Below are 22,720 nucleotides of genomic sequence, written 5' to 3'. Positions count from 1 at the left end.
TTCCTCTAACGTTTTGTCAAGGTTCTTATCTTCTTTGCACTGAGTTAGAACATGCTCCTTTAGCTCAGTGTAGTTTGTTATTACCCATCTTCTGAAGCCTATTTCTGTCAGTTCATCCATCGGATTCTCCTCCAGTTCTGGGCCCTTGATGGAGAGACATTGTGATCATTTGGAGGAGAAGAGGAACTCTGGTCTTTTGGGTTTTCAGCATTTTTTCGTGATTCTTTCTCATCTTCATGAGTTTGTCTAGTTTGGTCTTTGAGGCTGCTTACCCTTGGGTGGGGTTTTTGTGGGGGCCTTTTTTGCTGTTGTTGTTGATGCCATTGTTGTCGCTTTCTGCTTGTTTCCTTTTCTTTCAATAGTCAGGTCTCTCTTCTGTAGGGCTGCTGCAGTTTGCTGGGGGTTCACTTCAGGCCTTATTCATCTGATTCACTCACGTGCCTGGAGATGTCACTCAAGGAGGCTGGAAAACAGCAAAGATGGGTGCCTGCTCCTTCTTCTGGGACCTCTAACCTTGAGGGACACCAGCCTGATGCCAATAGGATCGCTCCTGTATAAGGTGCCTGACAGCCCCTATTGGAGGGTCTCACCCAGTTTGGTCGCACAGAGAGCAGGACCCATTTAACGAAGCACTTTGTCCCTTGGTGGAGAGAGTGTGTTTCGCTGGGGGGAAACCCACTCATCTGGGCTGCCCAGATTCCTCAGAACTACTAGGAGGAGAGGCTAAGCCTGCTGGTCCACAGAAACTGAGGCCACCCCTCCCTCTAGGGGTTCAAGCCCAGGGAGATACAAATTCTGTCCCTGAGCCTCTGGCTAGAGTTATTGGAGATTCTGCAGGGAAGACCTGCCCAGTGAGGAAGGATGGGTTAGGTTTAGGCCTGAAGAGGCACTCTGGTTGAATACTGCCACAGCCAGTGTGTTGGGCTGTGGGGACAAGTCTTAGGACCAAGCCGTCCAGCCTCCCTGGCTCCAGCAGGGAAAAAGTACACCCTGGAGCTATAGAAATGGGCACCATCCTTCCCCCACCAAGGCAGCTTAGCATGTTAGGCAGTTGCCAGTCCCAGTGCTGGCTGCTGCCCCTCCCCCAAGGAGCTCAAATGGCTTAGACAGCAGGCAGCCACACCCAGTGCTGGTCGCCCCTCCCCCCGGGAATTCGGTGGGCTTCAGCAGATTCCCACTGAGAGGCTGTCAGAATCTGTGCATTCCAGGGTTGGGATGCTAGGCCCAGGAGGCATAGGTTCGCGAGTGGGATCTTCCGATCCATGGATTGCACAGTTCCGTGGAAAAAAGCACAGTTTCCCTGGGTGGGTAGCAGGCTCACTCACTGCTTTTCTTGGTTGGGGACAGGGGGTTCCCCTTCCCCGTGTGGCTTTCAGATGGGCAGCCACACCACACTGCCCTTCCTTCTCTCCGTGAGTCACAACGCCTTCTAGTCAATTTTGATGAGAGAACCTGGATATCTTGGTTGCCAGTGAAGGATTCACATGCTTATTCTTTTTTTTTTTTTTTTACTTTTCATTTTTTAAAGTTAGCATCTCTCTTGTCCCTTATAGTCCTATTAATTTCATACCACATTTATTTTTAAAGACCTAGTCAACAAAACTATTGGGCTTAGTGAAATAATAAGGCATAGCATTTCATAAACCAGACAAGATATGAGTCACGTCTTTTTTAAAGATTCTTACACACACACACACTCCCAGATACACACGCATGCCGCATGCACAAACAAACTTGGAACTACCCTTTCAAGTAGAAAACGAAACACATCAGGATAACATCCTGAAATTATTGGTATCTTGTTAGTGTTCCTTCCTTTATTTTTGCATGCCAAAATGAGAGGTAATAAGACAACTGCTATCTCCCATAAAAAGGCTATAAGAACTGGAAAAATGGTGTGTTTATAGAAAAGTACTCTATAAATTTTAATCTAAATAGTATTCTGCTTCCTAAATCTTAGCAAAAATAAACATTCATTCTTTTGATCTATATTTTTCTTCTTCATGAAACTGCAATTTTATCTCTAAAGTTTTGCTTCTGTTGATCACTTAAGTTAAAAACCTGAAGCCATGCCATTCCCTAGAGTTTTTGCAATGTTCAGACATTCCGACTTCCTAATCAATCTTGCTTACTTGCTGTATAAGAATGTTTGGGGCCAGGCATGGTGGCTCACGCCTGTAATCCCAGCACTTTGGGAGGCCGAGGCGGGCAGATCACCAGGTCAGGAGATCAAGACCCTCCTGGCTAACATGGTGAAACCTCGTCTCTACTAAAAATACAAAAAATTAGCCGCGCATGGTGGCGGGTGCTAGTAGTCCCAGCTACTTGGGAGGCTGAGGCAGGAGAATGGCGTGAACCCGGGAGGTGGAGCTTGCAGTGAGCTGAGATAGTGCCTCTGCACTCCAGCCTGGGCAACAGAGCAAGACTCCGTTTCAGAAAAAAAAAAAAGAATGTTTGATAGCTTTTCCTGGGCAATCTATTGGCTCTCTGCTCACCCATCAGTCGTCTCCCACAGCAACTGATGTAAAGAAATTATTAAACATTTTGTTAATTTCTGCATTCTTTTTTCAACTAATATTCTTTCATTTTTATAATAGCCTATCACTTCCATACTTCTGATCTTCGACCACATTTATAATTAACTATTCACATTCTTGAGGGATTAGACATACAAATTCTTGGGAAGCCAGTACACAGTGCTCTTTTTATCCTCCTAACTGAGCTACAAATAAAAAAAAATTCTTATAAAAATAAGATTTGGCCCTGGGTTTAGAAGAAACTAAAATAAACAAAATGACATTCAGAGTGGGTCCACCAAAAAATAATATGTTAGTGTCATCTTGAAAACTTTGGCTTTCCAAATTCTACAAATTGCACATGCGCGCGCACACACACACACACACACACATAACCCTAACTTTTAAACAGATAATTAAAAGAGGGAAAAATTGACACTAAAATAAAATGTCACTCATATAGTATAGAAAATTGCAAAGCAAATCACAAAAATTTATTTTAAAAAATACTGGACTCCTAATACAATTAAGTGTCCCCTGAGGTTCAGGACAATTGGACCTAGGATAAAAATGACTTATAACAGAGTTGTTTTAGTAGCTTTAACAGTCTACTTAAGCATGGAAGGAGGTGACATGCTCTTACACACTGTTTCCCACCTTTCACTAAACCCATGAAACAAAGTTTTAAAAAACTTTTAGAAAAAAATGCTACCCACTAGACTGGCAAAGTAGTAAGAATGCTTACCAAAGTTCAGAGCAGTAAGAAAGGGAAAAGGATTTAACAAAATGTATCAGGAGTCCAATCCTATTCTCTGTGTGAGTTTAAAATCTAATTCACACCAAGCAAAAATTTATTATAAAAACTAGCCCAGAATCAGAGAAACTCATGGAGGTCTACTGTAAGGAAATTTAATCCATCCTTTAGCCCTGAGTACCAGTACTTATGGGTCAATAGGAGCTGAAGTTGTAGCTGCTACCAAATGACTGCATACAGGGCAACCATGGGAGAGAACCAGCAGGCTCAAGAAGAAGCAAATTTTGTACACAAAGGACAAAAAGTATTCTTTTTAATCAGAGAGAAGCTCTAAATAAGTAAATTTAGAATATTATAAGAAAGAAAGGAATAAAATAGAGAAATAATAAAGTGTCTCCATAGTAATAGGAAAATGTAAAAAAAGACTAGAAACTGGTTAAAATGGAATGTTTAAAAAAGAGAAATACATACGTGTGTCAGGGATCCCCAAGACCACCCTCAGGCTTGGTGATTTACTTGAAATATTTACAGGACTCAGAAAAGCCACTACACTTTTGATTACAGTTTAATACAGCAAAAGAATACAGATTAAAAGCAGTAAGAGAAAAAGGCACACAGGGTGAAGTCCAGGAGGCACCAGGCACATACTTCTATGTGTCTTTTCCCAGTGGAGTTACACAAACCTGTTTAATTATGCCAACAATAATGTGTAATGACACGTGTGAGGTGTTGTCAGTCAGGAAAGCTCACCTGAGTCTTGTGCCCAAGGTGTTTATTGGGGGTCAGTGATGTAGGCATGTAGTCACATAAGCACCTCAGCTACTCAGATTCCAGCCCTGCAGAGCAAAAACAGGTGCTTGACATAAACCACAGTGTTAGCATAAACTATCTGATCAAACTGTGTCCGTTGCCTCAGGCACACAAAAACTATCAGGCAGAATATTCCAAAGATTCAGAGTTCATCTCCAAGGAGCTGTCCAAGAGCAGGTTCTGAAGACAATTCCTTTCTGAAGGTGTAAGTTTTGAGCAACTCACACCTGCAAGTTAACCCTTTCCTGCACAGATTTATAAAATTTAAAGAAAAAGATATCAGTGAAAAAAACACAAGAATAAGACACAAAGAAAATATAAATGGATAAATTGAAAGACAAATCCAAGGACGCCTCCCAGAATTCAGTACAAATTGACAAAGGTAAATACAGAGACATGAAGGATGAGATGGAAAGGTCCAGTGGCCCACAAGGAAGAGCTATGAAAAGAGAAAATAGACAGAATTAGAGAAAGGCTCTCATTGTGCAGAGAGATGCGAAGAACAATAATCTCAGTGTAAAGGAGAGCACCAAGTCGCCAGCAGAGTAAGAGAAGCAAATTCATATCTAGACCCATCTAAATACTCCTGCAGAATATTATGGAAGAATCTTTAAGCTTACCAGAAAGAAGAGACTCATTATCAAACGAGGCAAGATAATTAGACATCATATTTTACATCAGTAAATGTCAGCTAAGAATAGAATTTTAGAAAAGGAGAATTTTACCCTTCAAATTATATTATTCCATTGTCTTGGGCATTCTCTGTTGGCCACTTTTAAGAGTTTCCCTGTCTGAGAAATTTATTTATCAAATCTGCAACTCAGATTCCTCACTTATAAAATGGAAGTAATAGCTGTAGCTTTATAAAATAGAATCCAGACATTTTCAAATACACATAAAGTAATTATGGTTTGGTAGGCCTTTATTAAAAGAAATGCTAAAAGAGGTGTTTCAACAAGAATTGAAACTAAAAGAAAAGAGAAGAATGTAAGAAATAAATGTATTTTCAAGCTTGTTGGTAAATATAAATAAGTATTGACCATAAAATATGTTAATGATGAAATGAGGAGGCAATGTTAAAATAAGTTGGAATTAAAATATTAGACAATAGTAATATGAGACAAATCAGACTTAAATAGTTGTAAGATTTTTATATTACATGAATATTATATAGGAGAGGAGTAAAGACACTGAATAATTTCAAACATCCTTGAGTCAAACAAATTCAAATTTAAGATAAACCAGTATTTAAAATGTTTAGTGAAATTAATAACCTCTAATCCAGTGGAAAACAGGAAAAGAGAGACAGAATAAAGAAAATTATGTCAATAAAAATGAAGCAAGAAGAGGAATAAAATAAAAAGGGAGGAGAAGGAGAAGCATCATACAATTAAGCAATTCAACAAAATATATTAAAAAGGCAAATTAAGCTGCAACAAATATCTAAATATGTCAGTAACTACAAAGAATGTTAATGTATTGTCTACCCGAAAAGATAGACTATCACATCTGCTTATAAAAACAATCCAGTTATATGCTACTTATGACGGTCACATTTCCCAGTGACCTGGATTTCTGGATTTCACCTATTGTTCTAGCATAATTATCAATACTCTTCTTTTTACTCTCAAAAGTTCTGGTTTGGATGATAAATGACACACTAAAAGAAGCACTATACAAGGAAGTTGAAAACAAATGTATGCAAAAATAGATTAACAAAATAGATATTTGCCAAAATAATGCTGGTATGGAAATATTAATAGCAAAAAAATGGAATTTAAGATTAAAATTATTCATAAAGATAGAGGAACATTTCGTTAAGCTAAAAGGAACAACGCACCAAGGAGATTAAGCAATAATTAGTTTGTAAGCCTTCTACAACTTAACCCTAAAATGCTGAATGCAAAAAACAACAGAAGTGCAAATAAATAAGCAAACTTATAATAATGGGAGATTTGAGTAGACCTCTCTGAGAAACCAATGGATACATTTTTTAAAATAATAAAGATAAAGATATTTGAACAACACTCTTATAAACTTAATTTTTATAGAAAATGTACACTATTGGCCAGGTGTGGTGCCTTACACCTGTAATCCTAGCACTTTGCCTGAGCTCAGGAGTTTGGCACCAGACTGGGCAACATGGTGACACAGTCTATTACCATGAACTGCATAATTTTCTAAAATTATTAGCCTTTCCCGGTAAAGACCTCAATAAGGTATTGTACAATCTTCCCTAAACTTGTACAGCATTAGCATTCTTGGGAAATTGGGTGCACACTATAAAATTTTATTTCTTAGCATAAATCAGTGGTTCTCAAATGTTAGTGTGCAACAGGAGCTTGATAAAACACAGATTGCTTGGTTGGTCTCACCCATGAGTTTTTGATTCAGTACATCTGGAGCAGAGCCCAAAAATCTGCATGTAAAATAAGTTATCAGTTGATGCTGATGCTGATGGTCTGAAGGCCACAATTAAGAACCCCTACATAGAAAATTTTAATGTATGCTTTTCACATACATGAATGCTTTATGGTTCATTTGGAGGACATGAAAAACATTCTCAGTTTTGCAGGACTCCCCCATTGTTGCAGGAAGTCTATCATCCCTAGCACCATTCCCTAAATGCCAGGGTGGTTAGTTTTCTCACATAGTAGTTCAGTACTCCAAGCACGGGTGTTCTAAGAGAGAGGAATGGAAGCTATCAGTCTCCTACATCCTAAGCCGGAACCTGTGGAGTCAAAGATGCTGGCAAGATTCAAGAGGAGAAGTCGATCCCACCTCTCCATGGAAATAGCAGAAAATAAATTGCACTCATCTTTAATCTACCACAATCTACCCTCTCACCACAAATTATTCATATTTTCCCATATGCAACATTAATTAACTACCCCTTCTAAAATCCCCACTCCTCAAGTCTAAAATCTTGTCTCCATCAGGTCCAGGTGCAGAGGAAACTCCTTAGATAAAGTTTCTCAAGTACAGCTTTCCGAGTACTATTCCTCTCTATGTGAAATCTGCCCGTCACCCACACCTATCATATGATGTTGGAACAGAGGTAAGATAACGTCAAGATATTACCAATCTGAAAGGAGAGAATAGAAGGCACACTGCAGTCACTGGTTCATAGCAATTCTGAAATCCATTGAACACATATTGCCAGTGTACTATGGACTGAATTGTGTCCCCTGTGAAATTAGGATGTTGAAGCCCTAACCCCTAAAGTGATATGTATTTGGAAATGGACCTTTGTTAGACAATTAGGTCATGAGGGTGAATCCCTCATCATGCCACTAGTGCCTTTATAAGAAGAGACATGAGAGAGATCTCATTCTCTGTCTCTCCTCCAACTCCACCATGTGAGGACATAGCCAAAAGAGGGCCATCTGTAAGCCAGGAAAAGCACACAGCTGAACTGGCCAGTACCTTGTAGCTGTAAGTACCATTGTTAAGGCCTCAGAGGCCGTAGATTAGATCAGTGCCTTGAAACCATTTCTTACTTTGATAATATTTTGTTGGAAGAGACTAGGATGAGAAATACCTTTTTAAAAAAAAAAAACAACTGACTGTCCTGAATCCTCTACATATCCTTTAAATTCCCCTCAAAGTTTTAACAGTTCTATTTCTCTCATATGGCTCTTTTCCCTATCTTTCATATACAGCTAAAATAAACAATAGGCACTTTTGACATCCCACAGCAACACTTTATGTGATCCACCAGTTTATTAGATACAATTTTCACTTGCCATGACTGCAAACAACAACTTCACTAAACGTTCTGCCACTACACAACAGCCATCTGTCTCCAGCTTCCAATAACATTTTCTCCATTGTCCTTGAATCCCTCATCAACAGCCTCCTAAAGTCCCTTCCATTTTAACAAATAGCCTTCTTGAGGCCTTTCCAGTTTCTACTCACTGCCTTGTCATAAAACCAATAATCCATGAATTTTAGGTTTTTATTACAGTATCACCAGGTGTTGAGTACCAAAATGTGGGCGCGTTATCTTTGCCAGATAGCAAACCAACCCCAAATGTTAGTGGTTCCTTCACATACCTATAACCTTGGCAAGGACAGCCAGAAACTGAGCTCCTTTGGGCCTCTCTTCCCATACATTCTCCGAGTCTTCCCACTGGTCTCGCCAGACCCCATGTATGTCGAATCAGGGTTCCCCAAGTGAGTGCTCCAAGAAAGAAGGGAAAGCCAGTAGTCTTATAAGACCGAGGCCCAGAAACCAGTACAATATCTGTTCTGTCAAGCACTTGTAAGCCTCACCCAGATTCAAGGGAGAGAAATAGGGCTCACCTTTCTTTTTGTGTGTGTGTGTGAGACAAGGTCTCATCCTGTTGCCCAGGCTGGAGTGCCGTGGCATGGTGTGATCGTGGCTCACTGCAGCCTCGATTTCCTGGGTTCAGATGTTCTTCCCAACTCAGCCTCCTGAGTAGCTGGGACAATAGGCACAGCCTGGTTAATTTTTTGTATTTTTAGTAGAGACAAGGTTTCACCACGTTGCCCAGGCTGTTGTCTAATTCCTGGGCTCAAGTGATCCTCCCTCTTCGGCCTCCCAAAGTGCTGGGATTACAGCCATGACCCTCTGCCCCAGGCTGGCCTCATCTTTCAATGGAAAAAGTAGCAAAGAATTTGTGTCTGTACCACACCTCCCATCACTAAGACAAACAAAATGCCTTGCCAATTTCAAAACTGCCTCCCAGGGAAGGGAGCACACCCATCAACCTGATTTCAGGATAATTAGCTTTCCCAAAGACCTGAGGTCTTATATTTCCTTTCTGTGAAGGAGCTGTTATCTCTGGGGAAGTGACCACACCCACAATCAGTCCCAGGGTCCTGCTAGGGATACTTCTACAGGGGAGAAAGGATTTTGCAAGACTAACAAGTGCTCTTTTCCTCAGGGTTAATTTTTACTGTTCTTGAGGTATTCGAAGGCAATAGCTGAAGTGCTTCTATGTTGGCTGACAAATACATTCCTGGCTTATCTCAAGGGAATTCCCAAAGTGAGTTTCCTATTTATAAGCTGAATGTCTAGTCCTATAAATCTTCCTATATTTCTCAGGAAAAAGGTAGGGGCAGGCTGCTCTGAGCTCTGGGTGGTCTACTATAAACTTCCTTACAGAGGTTATGCTTAAATGTTCTTCTTGTTCTGCTCAGCTGGAGTTAGTTGCCTGAGCAATGCTAGGACAAGATAAAATTATTAAAAGCTTCCAGGGATTTAGACAAAAAGAAAGGTGCTGAGGTCCTAAGCTTCTGAGGAGCCATATCTAATGCCACAGCCCAGGATTGGAGATAATCGGCCATCCTTGCTTGTTGATGGAAAAGAAAAAAATACTGAAGAAGATTCTTTAGGTATTCCTGTATGAAGTCTCCTTTAGCAGAAGTCTTTCAAAACTTCTGCTAAAATACAGACTTTATAACCTACATTTCAGTTGTGTTAACTTTTCCTGAAACTAAGTGTGACCACAGACATTCGTGTAAAGCCAGAAACTTCAGAATTTGGGAGTGTCCCAAATGCAGTACCCTTTTCAAAATGCATGTGACAAAACACCTTTCTTCCCTGAGCTATGAGCTGGAAGAATTTTCTCAGCCTTCATGTAGGTGAGTAAGCTCTTTTCATTTTGTGGTTGTACCTCTTTTACTACTTAGAATTTCATTGTTGTGTCCAGTGAGCTATGATTAAATATTGAGGTCAGCTGCCCTCTGCAGACTGGGGTCACTAAGTTAAATCCTGTCCACTTGCTGGAAATGCACAAAGTTTCCACTCCAGTTACATATAGCTTCTGTTTGCGACTAGTAAGCACTGAATAAATATTTCTAAGCTGCTTACTAATCCAGAATTGTGTGCTTTTCTGCAGATCTATTTCTTCTTTTCCAGGCCTACTAATTCCACATTAGTGTCTCAGTCAACATATTTCAAGCCATCTCGAATCTAATCGCCCCTTGGTGATTCAGGGGACTGAGACACAGGGAGAATGGAAGGTATTGATATTTTGTATCCCTTTGTGTCAGGTCTTCCTTTTCACATTCAGAAGGACGCAGCTGAATCCTGAGTGTGGTCTACAAAAACACACAGACGAAAACAATTAGCAATTTTAAGTCAGTTAGAGGTGCAGAGAGAAGTTGTCTATTTGTTTCTTTAACAAAGAAAAACCTTTGTTTTTCTCTCCTAAGCCCTTAATCATGCTCTAGGCTCTCCCAAGCACCAGGTTGTCACTCATGAACACAAACTACAATGACTGATTTTCTTAGACTTGTTTGGTTCTTGTAAAGTAGCCAATAAACTAATTGCATGAAAAATGACATGTTACATTATCTCTACTTTTTTGGAAAAACAGCAGATTGATTTTTTTTCTTTTTAAGCCAAGCAGAGATGAGGCATTTTCTAGAAAGGCACAAGTTGTAATTATAAATTAATGCACAGGAATTTTATCTGTGCCAACTTGAGCTTGGAAGAAAATAGTATAGAATTACTTGTCTCTTTGTGCAGGTCATGTTACAGTGCTTCTCAAAGACTGATCCAATATTCAGTGTGTTGTACAGTAACATCTACAGTGAGAAAGGGGGAATAAAAGCTGAGCTGGTCAAATGCAGTGTCCTCTTTCATGAGGTCAGCCAATAGGAATTGTAACAGCTAATATTCTAGACAGTGGGAATGCAGTAGAGGCTTTTTCCCTTCTTTCCCAGGAGAAAAAATAAATATCAAGGCAGTCGTTTTGAAATCCAGAAAAATCACACTTGGAAACACAAAATAAACTATCCTCAACCCTCAGATTCTATCATTTGATGTATTATCTCCTTGAGAGTCCAAATAAAGTGAGACATTAGCTTTACATGGTTTCATTCTGATTTCTAACAGGACCCCAATTAGAGGTAACTTGCTGTTTAGATTAAGGTTTGTTGTATAACTTTTAAAGTTCAATATCACTTACAAATAATTTCTATCCCCTTACATTACCTTTCAGCAACCTGGCTTTTATTATCCTTTTCTCCTATTCAAATAAATCTTTGTGAAGTCAAACCTAGATGCTTTTCTGAATTATAGATTTCACACCTGACATACTTTGCACACACGTGTCTGTTCCCATTCTTCCTCCTTTAAAAGCCCAACTCATCCTCTTGCCTGAGGAAATAGAGCTGAAATGTAAGGATCTTCAAAACCATTGCACAATCAACCAACTTTTCTGCGCAAGCTGTGTCTACTGCCCTTGTTGCCTATTCTGTTGGAAGCAAGAGAATAACAGAAGAAACAAGTGACCAAAGAATGAATAACATGTCCAGCCTTTTGTATTACTCCTGATATCATAATAAGACATTGTGTGTTTTATTCACATGGATCTTGGCCATCTATTGAGTACAGTGAAACCTCACTGGCTTCAATGTACACTAGACCAGGCAAAGAGTAAATAGTGGCACCAAAGCCATCCCTACTGCCCATCCCATGCCCCTTCTGAGCAACACCTGAAAACCTCTGTAGCATATTCCTGTAAATTCTACCAGGTAGTTAACATCTGCTAAAAAATGTTCTCTTCTAAATTATTGATGCTTATAGACAATTTCAGAAATTCATTTTAATAAAAGCATTCTCCCTGTAATAGTGGTACACAATTTTATGGCACTAACCAGGTACCAGGTTCTTCACATACACAAACTCATTTGAACCTCACCACATTGCTGTAAAGTAGGTATGAGTCCCCTCTCAAGTTATGGTACAAATGAGGAAATTGAGTTACACAGGTATGCAATAAACAACAGAGCTTAGGTTTGAATTCAAGATGTCTTGATTTCAGGTCCATGCTCTTAACAGCCACACTGTGCTGCCTGTCTGGCCACCAGAGGTCAGCTTCCATGAAGGAATTAGTATTTGACTGAGGTGTGGTGCTTTCCACAGGGAAGCAGAGAAGATTTTTGGGGAATCCCATAGTGTTTTTAGCATCAGGGTTGTACACAAAAGGAGTACACTAACAACAGATGAAAGAACACAAATATCTTTTGACTGAGAAAGTTATGGCTACCCAGCTCTGCTGAGGCTTATTTGTACTAGAGAGACACATAAAACTTACCCGTGAATATTGAAGATTTGAAGGCACGAAGGGGATACCCAGATAACAAAAGACCAGAGCTATACATATATGAGTCTTCTGCTGTTCATCAAGTTAATTCTCCAAACATTTATTAAGCATCTATTATGCATAGCATAATTAAGCATCTATTGTACATGAGTCACTAGACTAACTAACAGGGGGATGCAAAGATGAATGCCATTCGTTTGGAGGCTGGAGTGGACATGCCTCATTATTAGATTCAACTTGTAGAGCAATGGTTCTTGAATTTGCCACATATTATAAGCACCTGGGGGAGTTCCAATGAAAACTTCCGAAGGAAAACATTCCCAGAACAGTAAATTCAGAGTCTCTAGGGTAGAACCCAGGCATGAAGATTTTTTTAAAGCTCCCCAGGATTTCCAATGTGAAGCCAAGGTTGAAAATGCTGAGAACTACTGTTTAGAGTAACCCATTGTGTCAAAGCCTAAATGACCTCAGAAAAAAGTTCACTTTTGCCTTGGCATTTTCTTTCTTCTAGAACTGATAGATACTAGGCTGTAGCTTGCTTATTGCATTTTATGTAACCCACTTAGAGTGCCTTTTTCTGGAGCACTTAACTTGCTTCTAATTCAAAACTGGCAGCAGGGGAGTGGTGTGAGGGGAGGGTGGTCACTGCCAACTGCTTTACATGTCAAACAGTGGAAGATTCCACTGGGAGGTTAGGTGGGGAGCAGCAGCCTGGGCTCTAAAGAGAGATGTATCTCAATTTCTCTGCTTGACATTATTACCCTGGACAAGTCACTTAAAAGTCTTGGTTTCCGTATTTGTAGAATGGGGTAAATGATGCCTGTTTGTGAGAAGTAAACTAAGTAACTTATGTGAAGTGTGTGGTACAGAGCAGATACTCCAAGGAGGCATCTTCTACTTTACTGTAATTATCCTGCTAATTCAAGTGAATCCTGCCGTTCTTGAGGCCTTCCTTGCCAGGTTCTTCTCATAACTGCCATGCTGCCTGGGGAATGAAGCCAAGGGGCTACTCTCCCCAACTCAGACAAAAGTCCTTGAAACTCTCCATTTCCTTTAACAGCAATTTCCCACACTGGACTGCTGAAGTCACATCTTGGCTTCATCCTAACAATTTTCAATTCTTCAGATTCTTTTGTCTCTTTCACTTTTTTTCCCCATATCCTCAGACTTGCCATTTAAAAGCCGTCTTTGCTTCAAGATTTTTCCATACCGTTCATCCCTGTTAGCTTCCTCTCCCTTTCTCCTTTCACTAGGCTCTCACAGACATAAAATGGACACTAAAACTCTTTTTATTCAAGTTTTTTACTTCGGCTTTTACTTTAAAGGTTAAAGCTATAAACCCAATGAATATTTCATGTGGAACACTTTTCAGCCCTCATTCGCCGAGGTGGATGCAATAACTACCAGAAAGGCTGTAATAAAGTAAACTTGATAAAGATAACCAGACAGAACATATTAAAAGATACAAATTTATGACTGCTTGATGAGGCAAAATGTTCTCGAAGAAGATTTGCAGGTTCCTTTTTCATTTCACCTTCCTTCATCTCCTTTCTCAGTGCTGTTTCGCATCATCCTTTACTCCTCTTACCTCTACTGGCTTCCTTTTTTCTTTTAAAATCCGTAAGTCCCTATTCTAAATGCTTTCTCTTTTATTGATTTTGGAATAGGCTGGAAGCCGTGATCCACTGTGTCCCTCTCGGATGTCTCCTAATATCACAACCCTGGCCGCATTTTATGCAGCAGCTCTGCTTCTTTTCATTTCTCATTTTTCCCACAACTCTAGCCTGATGACGGCTGGAAAATCCCAGTAACAGGTAACACATGGCCTCCTTTTCATATATATAGCAGAGTCTCCTGGGGGGAGTTTAACTTAATCCTGGTGCCTTCCTCTTTTTGCCAACCCACCCATTCACCAAGGAGATGCCAGGTATAAATTTGTGAGGTGCCAGAGTGACTGACATTTAGATAGCAATGAGCTCATATTCACCATTTTAAAGAAAGCAGCAGCATCAGCCTGCCTAATGCTATTTGGCCCATTAATCTTCTTGTTTCTAATTTAGCCATCTTTTCCCGTTTTCTCAGCTTCTTAATGTAGTTTGCAACCTTCCTCAGACCACTGATATCTGTGTCTGTATCCACTGTTGTTTCTGCAAAATTCGGTTTCCATCATAGCTTGTAAAGTCACATCTTCAATTCTCTTTCTCATAAAGTCAGTGAGAGGTTAACCTTTCAGGTAACTGTTTTTAAATAATCTGTTTAAACTATTCTATTAATAACTTAAAGATCTTTTGAATTGTGCTCTTTTTGTTTTGGTCTTTTTCCCTCTCTTTAGAGGACTGAAGCATGCATGCTGTATACACAGCCTAAAAGCAGATTATCTTTAAGGTAATGCCTTTGGATAGCTGACAGCCGCTCAAATAGGTCCTAGTTCTGGCAATGTTCTCGAAATTCTTCAAGATTATAAATCTTCACTAGTGTTCAATTTAAGTTGTTCTTGGGAAATTTTGGATAACACTTATCAAATATAACCTCTAAGAACCAGAGATGAATTAATCTACCCAGGCTTACTTGTCCCCAGAAATTTTATAAAATGCATTGCTCCTAGCGTACATAATACTAAATATATTCTCGATGTCTATGTGGTGCCAGAATTGTGGACAGTAGAGAGGAGCTGTAAAAGATCTCTGAACAGGAAATTCCAAGGTGTCAAGGGAAAAATTTCAGTTGGGAAATCATAACATCAACATAGTTGAATGTAGTGAAAATGCCACCTATTTTATTTTAGTCCCAAATACTAAGTAATAAAGCACAGAGCTGGACACACAATAGAATCTTTAAAGAGTATGCAATAACTTGTTTTAATTTGGACAATGATATTTCAGCTAAAATAAATATTGATGGGAAGGTTGGCATCTAATCAGTTAAGCTGTGATCATAATATAAAAATAGAATTGATTACAAATAAAAAAATACATTCAATGTCATCAAGTCCAGTCAGTGAAAAACTTAAAATAAGAGAGCCCTTTATGCTAAAGACATAATAAGGGATAAAAACAGTGTTTCCAGGCTTGAAGAATGAATGAGAGACAACAGAGTCTCACATGGTAAGCCCACCCCATCCTCTCCATCTCCATAGAGACTTGCTTGAAAATAACTGATCTAATTCAATATGTTTACTTATGAATGAGGGTACTAAGGCCTAAACAGTCTGTACACCTCACCCAAGGACACAGACCTTGTTAGCAGTGTAACATAAAGAAGAACTGAAGGCTTTCCATTTCTGGCCCACAGGGCTCTTAGTATATCATGTCTCCTTGTCAAAGAGACCTATTTTGGAAACCACACATTTACTACAAAAGAGGCAGTAGTGGAACATCTCAAGATTCTGCTCAAAATTGAGAAGTGTGCACTCCAAGAAAGCAAGTAGACAAGGCCCATCACTGTGTCTGCATACATCCTGTGCTTTTTGCACTCTGGCATTTGTATCCATTCTTATACACCAATAACAGACAAACAGAGAGCCAAATCATGAGTGAACTCCCATTCACAATTGCTTCAAAGAGAATAAAATACCTAGGAATCCAACTTATAAGGGACGTGAAGGACCTCCTCAAGGAGAACTACAAACCACTGCTCAATTACATAAAAGAGGATACAAACAAATGGAAGAACATTCCATGCTCATGGGTAGGAAGAATCAATATCGTGAAAATGGCCATACTGCCCAAGGTAATTTATAGATTCAATGCCATCCCCATCAAGCTACCAATGACTTTCTTCACGGAATTGGAAAAAACTACTTTAAAGTTCATATGGAACCAAAAAAGAGCCCGCATCACCAAGTCAATCCTAAGCCAAAAGAGCAAAGCTGGAGGCATCATGCTACCTGACTTCAAACTATACTACAAGGCTACAGTAACCAAAACAGCATGGTACTGGTACCAAACAGAGATATAGATCAATGGAACAGAACAGAGCCCTCAGAAATAACGCCGCATATCTACAACTATCTGATCTTTGACAAACCTGAGAAAAACAAGCAATGTGGAAAGGATTCCCTATTTAATAAATGGTGCTGGGAAAACTGGCTAGCCATATGTAGAAAGCTGAAACTGGATCCCTTCCTTGCGCCTTATACAAAAATTAATTCAAGATGGATTAAAGACTTACATGTTAGACCCAAAACCATAAAAACCCTAGAAGAAAACCTAGGCATTACCATTCAGGACATAGGCATGGGCAAGGACTTCATGTCTAAAACACCAAAAGCAATGGCAACAAAAGCCAACATTGACAAATGGGATCTAATTAAACTAAAGAGCTTCTGCACAGCAAAAGAAACTACCATCAGAGTGAACAGGCAACCTACAAAATGGGAGAAAATTTTCGCAATCTACTCATCTGACAAAGAGCTAATATCCAGAATCTACAATGAACTCAAAGAAATTTACAAGAAAAAAACAAACAACCCCATCAAAAAGTGGGCAAAGGATATGAACAGACTCTTCTCAAAAGAAGACATTTATGCAGCCAAAAGACACATGAAAAAATGCTCATCATCACTGGCCATCAGAGAAATGCAAATCAAAACCACAATGAGATACCATCTCACACCAGTTAGAATGGCGATCATTAAAAAGTCAGGAAACAACAGGTGCTGGAGAGGATGTGGAGAAATAGGAACACTTTTACACTGTTGGTGGGACTGTAAACTAGTTCAACCCTTGTGGAAGTCAGTGTGGCGATTCCTCAGGGATTTAGAACTAGAAATACCATTTGACCCAGCCATCCCATTACTGGATATATACCCAAAGGACTATAAATCATGCTGCTATAAAGACACATGCACACGTATGTGGCACATATACACCATGGAATACTATGCAGCCATAAAAAATGATGAGTTCATGTCCTTTGTAGGGACATGGATGAAATTGGAAATCATCATTCTCAGTAAACTATCACAAGGACACAAAACCAAACACCACATGTTCTCACTCATAGATGGGAATTGAACAATGAGAACACATGGACACAGGAAGGGGAACATCACACTCTGGGGACTGTTATGGGGTGGGGAGAGTGGGGAGGGATAGCATTAGGAGATATACCTAATGCTGAATGACGAGTTAATGGGTGCAGCACACCAGCATGGCACATGTATACATATGTAACTAACCTGCACATTGTGCACATGTACTCTAAAACTTAAAGTATAATAATAATAAAAATAAAAAGAAAAAAATAAAAAGAAAAAACAAATGGGCTAGACGGCAGCCTATAGCTAACTCCCTGGTTTCATATGTGTGGGAACCTGTTACTGTGGCTATAGTAACAATGATGGAATTACATAAATTTGTTATGGGACCATTCAGCTGTGTTTAAGATAGGCAAGCTTTAAAGAGCCTGAGAAAGAATATTTTCAGATATATTCTATAACAATCACTGCCCTATAGCTATGACCTAGCCAGTGGTATGAGTTCAACAAATAAACAAATTTCTATAAACTACATATTTCCTGAGAGTGAGACTTTACCCTAAAGCCTCAGGAAGACATTAACAGGACAAATCATGTGGAAAAAAGACTATGAAAACTTATGTGTATCATTCATAATGATTAAAAGAATGACCCAATTAATCTGAACACCAATGAATTAAAAACCTACAATATGGGCAGGGTGTGGTGGCTCACGCCTGTAATCCCAGCACTTTGGGAGGCCAAGGCGGGTGGATCACGAGGTCAAGAGTTTGAGGCCAGCCTGGCCAACATGGTGAAACCCCATCTTTACTAAGAATACAAAAAGTTAGCCAAGCGTGGTGGCACATGTCTGTAATCCCAGCTCCTTGGGTGGCTGAGGCAGGAGAATGGCTTGAACCTGGGAGGTGGAGTTTGCAGTAAGCTGAGATAGCGCCACTGCAGTCCAGCCTGGGCGACAGAGCAAGGCTCCATCTCTGAAAAGAAAAAAAAAAAAAAACCTACGATACTTCTAATTAATGTGCATTGTCTTAGTCAGTTTGGGCTTCCATCATAAAATACCATAGACTGAGTGGTTCAAACTATAAAAATTTATTTTCTTACAGTTTTGGAGGCTGCAAGTCCAAGATCCAAGTGCCAGAAGGGTCAAGTTCTGATGAGGGCCCTTCCTGGCTTACAGATGTCTGCCTTCTTGGTGTGCTCACATGACACAGAGGGAGAAGGAGCTCTCTGGTGTCTTCTTCTAATCCTATGATATCAGTTGCCATCTTCATGACTTCATTTAACGAGAATTACATCTTTAAAGGCTCTATATCAAAGTATAGACACAGTGACAGCTAGGGCTTCAACATATGAAGTTTGAGGGGACATATTAATGTTTCTCACTGAATGTAAAACTTGGAGTAAATGTCATAACAAGCCTTTTACACGTATTACAGTTATAAATTATTTTATGTATTAGATAATTATATTGAAACCCATATTATATCTATATTTACAATATGCATAATATAGGGGCAAAAGTCATTTTTCAAACATCATGTGGGAATAAACTATTTAGTACATGTGAATTTTTCAGATAAGTAAAAAGTACCATTTTAAAAGTGGATGGATCTTTAATATGATAGACATTTAATAAAATTATTTGTAGCATGTTCACAAGTCTTATTTACAAGTTGTAGAGTATATTTTTAAAATAATTCAAAATTATTTTCTGACAATGCAAGGCCATAATTTGGAAGATCAAGTTTTATACTTTAACAATAAAGAATGCAAAAAGGGTGTAAAACTGTTTCCCCCTGCTGATGGAGACCCCAGATTTAAGATCTCCACACTCAAAAATAAACAAACCCAGAGAAAAACAATTCTCATACTTCAAGATAACAGACCTTCTAATGTGTTGTTCTATACTATTATTTATTGGACAACCTATTATATTCAGTTGTTATGTTTCCTTTAACATTCAATTCTGAATCAGTAGAATGTGGCCTAAGAGCCTGAAGTTTCATCCCTGGGATTAGAATATGAAACCTGTAACTTTTAAATTTGTTGCTACATTTAACTTATTTATTTGTACTTTCCAAAAGTTTTGTCTCAAGTATAAAAGTTACTAAAAGCCCAATCATATCTGAAGAGTCATTTTATTTAAAAGTAAAAGCTGCTTTAAATTTAAAATATTCTTGAATTCAGTCTTTTTACTAAATGTACTGTATTCATCAGCATCAGTTGGGTTTAACTTAGCATTAAAAAAATGAATGGGAAGCATTATGTTAACATGATTATTATTATTGAAATATAATCATGTAAATAACTCAGTTCCATTGGGAGTAGACTAAGTGCTATTTTTAATGTATGTACTTCCTTTTCTCATAGACTGTACATATTTAAATGATTTAAACTAAATAAAAGCAAATGTTTTTGTATAATCACAAGAATTTAACTTAGCTTTTTCATTACAACAATGCCATTGTATATTTTTTCAATCTTTATTTTATTTTTACTGAGCTAACATGGCTTTGCTAATTCTTTTAAAGTTATTTTGATATGTTTTTATTACAATATTCAAAGCTAAGCCTTAAATTGTATTTTGCATATATGATATTCAATAATTTAAGTAACATTCAAGTATGTATTAATATATAATATATCTATTCATATTTTGGAGTTTAAGAACATACTTTTCCTTCCCTTTTGAAATTCAATATGTATAATTCCAAGGAAATATAAATTGAAATAAAACTATTAGTTATTAATATTTAAGAAGAGATCAGTTTCAGGTAAACAAGAATTTATTTTAAAAGAGATTTGGCCTGTATTTATGTTGAGATTTGACTGAAACTTCTGATTCATTTTCTCTCAAGAATTGTACTAGTGTTTCACTAAAATGTCATTCTTGTTGAGTAAAGTTTGGCCTTAATTTTCACTCTGCCAACCCCAACCTGGTGAATCAAAGCACTTATATTCCAATATAATCACAAAGTAAGCTGTCACATAAACTTTATGGACAGTGATTTAATGAAAAGGTAGTTTCTTTAAGATTATTTCATTGTCACAATCATTGGCAGAAGCAATATAGTATAGTAAAAAGGTTTAAACTTAAATGTCAGAAATTTTGTTTCAACATCATTTGAAAATATGTATCAAGAGATAAAACAATTCATTTCTCTTGACAATATTTTCTCTTGAGGCCCTAATATTGAATATGAAAATGTTAATATTAAAACCATATAAATCTTTTTACCCAAAGATAAGAATTGGAACATTATGTTATCAATGCCTGCAAAAATTCAATTTATTGATAGATTACATCTTCATAAAAATGTGGTGTAAAGTCTAAAATTAAGGTCCAATATTATGTCTACCTTGATGTCTGGTGAAATCAGGAAGGCTTCAAATGTCATAACCACAAGTCATCCTCCCCACTCTGCCTCCAGTGATAAGGTTCCAGATCCAAACCTCTTTATCAATCTCTTTATCTTTATTAAATCTCTTTATCAAGATGGGAGGAGGCTGGGTGTTGTTTCTGCTTAGCCTTGAGTAACTTTTCAGTTTCCCACCAGCCGCAGAAAATTATTCAAACAAGCAAGCCAATGACATCCTCCTGTGGGAACCAGGGGACACCTTCCCTCTTAATGTTACAAAGTCCATCTCCCACAGTTCCTATTACTTATACCGTTCTTGATTGTAACCTTCATGTGGCCCTGCATGGCACAGTGTCCTCCTACCCTGGGCTCCGAGTTTAGGACACCAGTAAACTGCTACCAATCTCATCTGTCCAGGTTGGGTGCCATGTATTCAGCCATCCCATAACCTGGATTCATCCCTCACCAATGGTGTGACTAGCAGGAGATTTAAAACAAACAAACAAACAAAAAAACTTCGTATACACACACAAAAAAATCGTTGTTAAATGGGAAAAAGAAGTTATAATAATAGATTAAAATGCATGGCCAAAAGTGTATACCAAATACAAACTTAATATTCTTTTAAAAATATTTTTCAAAGAACTAGAAAGATGCAACTAATGCATTAATAGTAGTTTCCTCTACACAGTGGGATTCTGTACTTCTCCTACTTGCTTTACTTAACAATAATTTAAAATTTAATATATAAGAACACTTAAAAATAAGAAGCCAAATTTTCCCCTAGCTAATAAAACTTGGACTGTTAAACTTGCTTTATTCCTCATTTTATTCTCCAATATGGGGTGTAATACTACCTTGCACAGTCATGGCTACATTCACTTCAGGGTACTTTGAGTCTATCTTATGAATTTTAAAAGGTTAGATAATGTAAGTCATTTTTGTTGTTAATTATTACAGTAAAAACAGAGTTCTTCCATTAACACAGCTAAAACTGGCTAGTTGCGTAAAAATAGTTTCCTGTCTTTCTCCGCCAGCTCTACAAAAAACACCACAGTCATAAGTTGACTTCAGTATGTCACTGCCCTCTCCCAACAACTCAGTGTGAACCTCTCCATGTTCAGGGCTCCCAGTTTTCTCTCAGACAACCCACAAAGGCTCTCACTTCACAATGCAGCTTTTCCCTTCTTCCTACTACTTCTCATCTCATAACAAAATGTACTGAATTTTATTCAAGGCCCTCTAGTTCCTTTTTTCTGCTTTTCATGATAGCAATCAGAAAATCACCCAAACCATCTTTATAATGGATTCAAATGTGTCAATGGCTTATCCAGCCTGGGTAAGACGTGTGTTTTAACAATGCCTTCTTATAACCTTAACCCAAAGAAGTGACTCAAATGGAATTAATGTATTTTATTCTAAAATTATCATTGTATCTTGTTACTGATTACCTAATGACAGGAATTTGTGGCACCAAAGTTAATCAATGTGGCAAATAATTAAAGGTAGAAGGAACCTCCTTCTCCACCTTTGCCCAATGTATGACTGGGTCCCTCAAGGAGAAAGTCATGGAGGAACTGTGAAAGAAGGCATTCCACAAACTGCCTGAGAGAGACTGTCAAGTAAGGGGCTAAAGTGGCCAAACTTCTAAAATTATTATCATGTGTTATATTTTCCAAACACATTAAAAAATATATACTGGGGAAGGGAGTTTTAAAAAAATACTTCTGAGTATGTTAATTTAGTCACATACAAAAACGTACAGTATTCTTAAAAGTAAATGAATTTATATTTTCATGTTCATTTTTGCTTGTTATTCTTTTATCTTGAAAAATGTCAGAAAGCTACACTTTTCAGGTAAGTTGTGACTGCTTCAGAACTGGAGCATACACTGTGATTATATGCTACACGGTCGACAGCTGAAGTAGTGAATGGCCATTTATAATGCTATCGGCAACACGCTTCTTCCTTTGTGCTCGGAATTCAGGTGCTTGTATTCTGCCACAATTATTACTTGACATTTGCAATGGGCTGAGGTTTGGGTTATTTTTTTTTCAACTACTGATCATCAAAAGACTACACCAATGATAATTTTGAACATCTGAAGAGGTCTGTTTCCATCTTAATCATTTGATCTCATGTAATTATAGGTTAATACTCTATGTAGAAAGGCTTTGGAAACTGTGGTTCAACACATTCACAGATGTACCTGCTCCATCATA

At 38.2% G+C, this 22,720-nt stretch overlaps 1 long non-coding RNA gene across 1 annotated transcript in view; it reads right to left on the bottom strand.

Annotated features, from left to right (window-relative positions):
- Positions 1–22,720, bottom strand: part of LOC129397777 (uncharacterized) — a 213,741-nt gene that overhangs the window by 9,367 nt on the left and 181,654 nt on the right. Inside the window, exons 6-7 of the long non-coding RNA XR_010112196.1 lie at positions 8,386–10,149; positions 4,021–4,106 (exon numbers count right to left, since the gene is read on the bottom strand). This is a non-coding gene — a long non-coding RNA (uncharacterized LOC129397777). The remainder of the gene's footprint in view (positions 1–4,020; positions 4,107–8,385; positions 10,150–22,720) is intronic.

This window comes from Pan paniscus, chromosome 4 (genome assembly GCF_029289425.2).
Source record: "Pan paniscus chromosome 4, NHGRI_mPanPan1-v2.0_pri, whole genome shotgun sequence".
Classification (NCBI taxonomy): Eukaryota; Metazoa; Chordata; class Mammalia; order Primates; family Hominidae; genus Pan; species Pan paniscus.
Note: the sequence above shows the minus strand (reverse complement) of the source record. Positions and strands in the feature narration are given on the sequence as shown.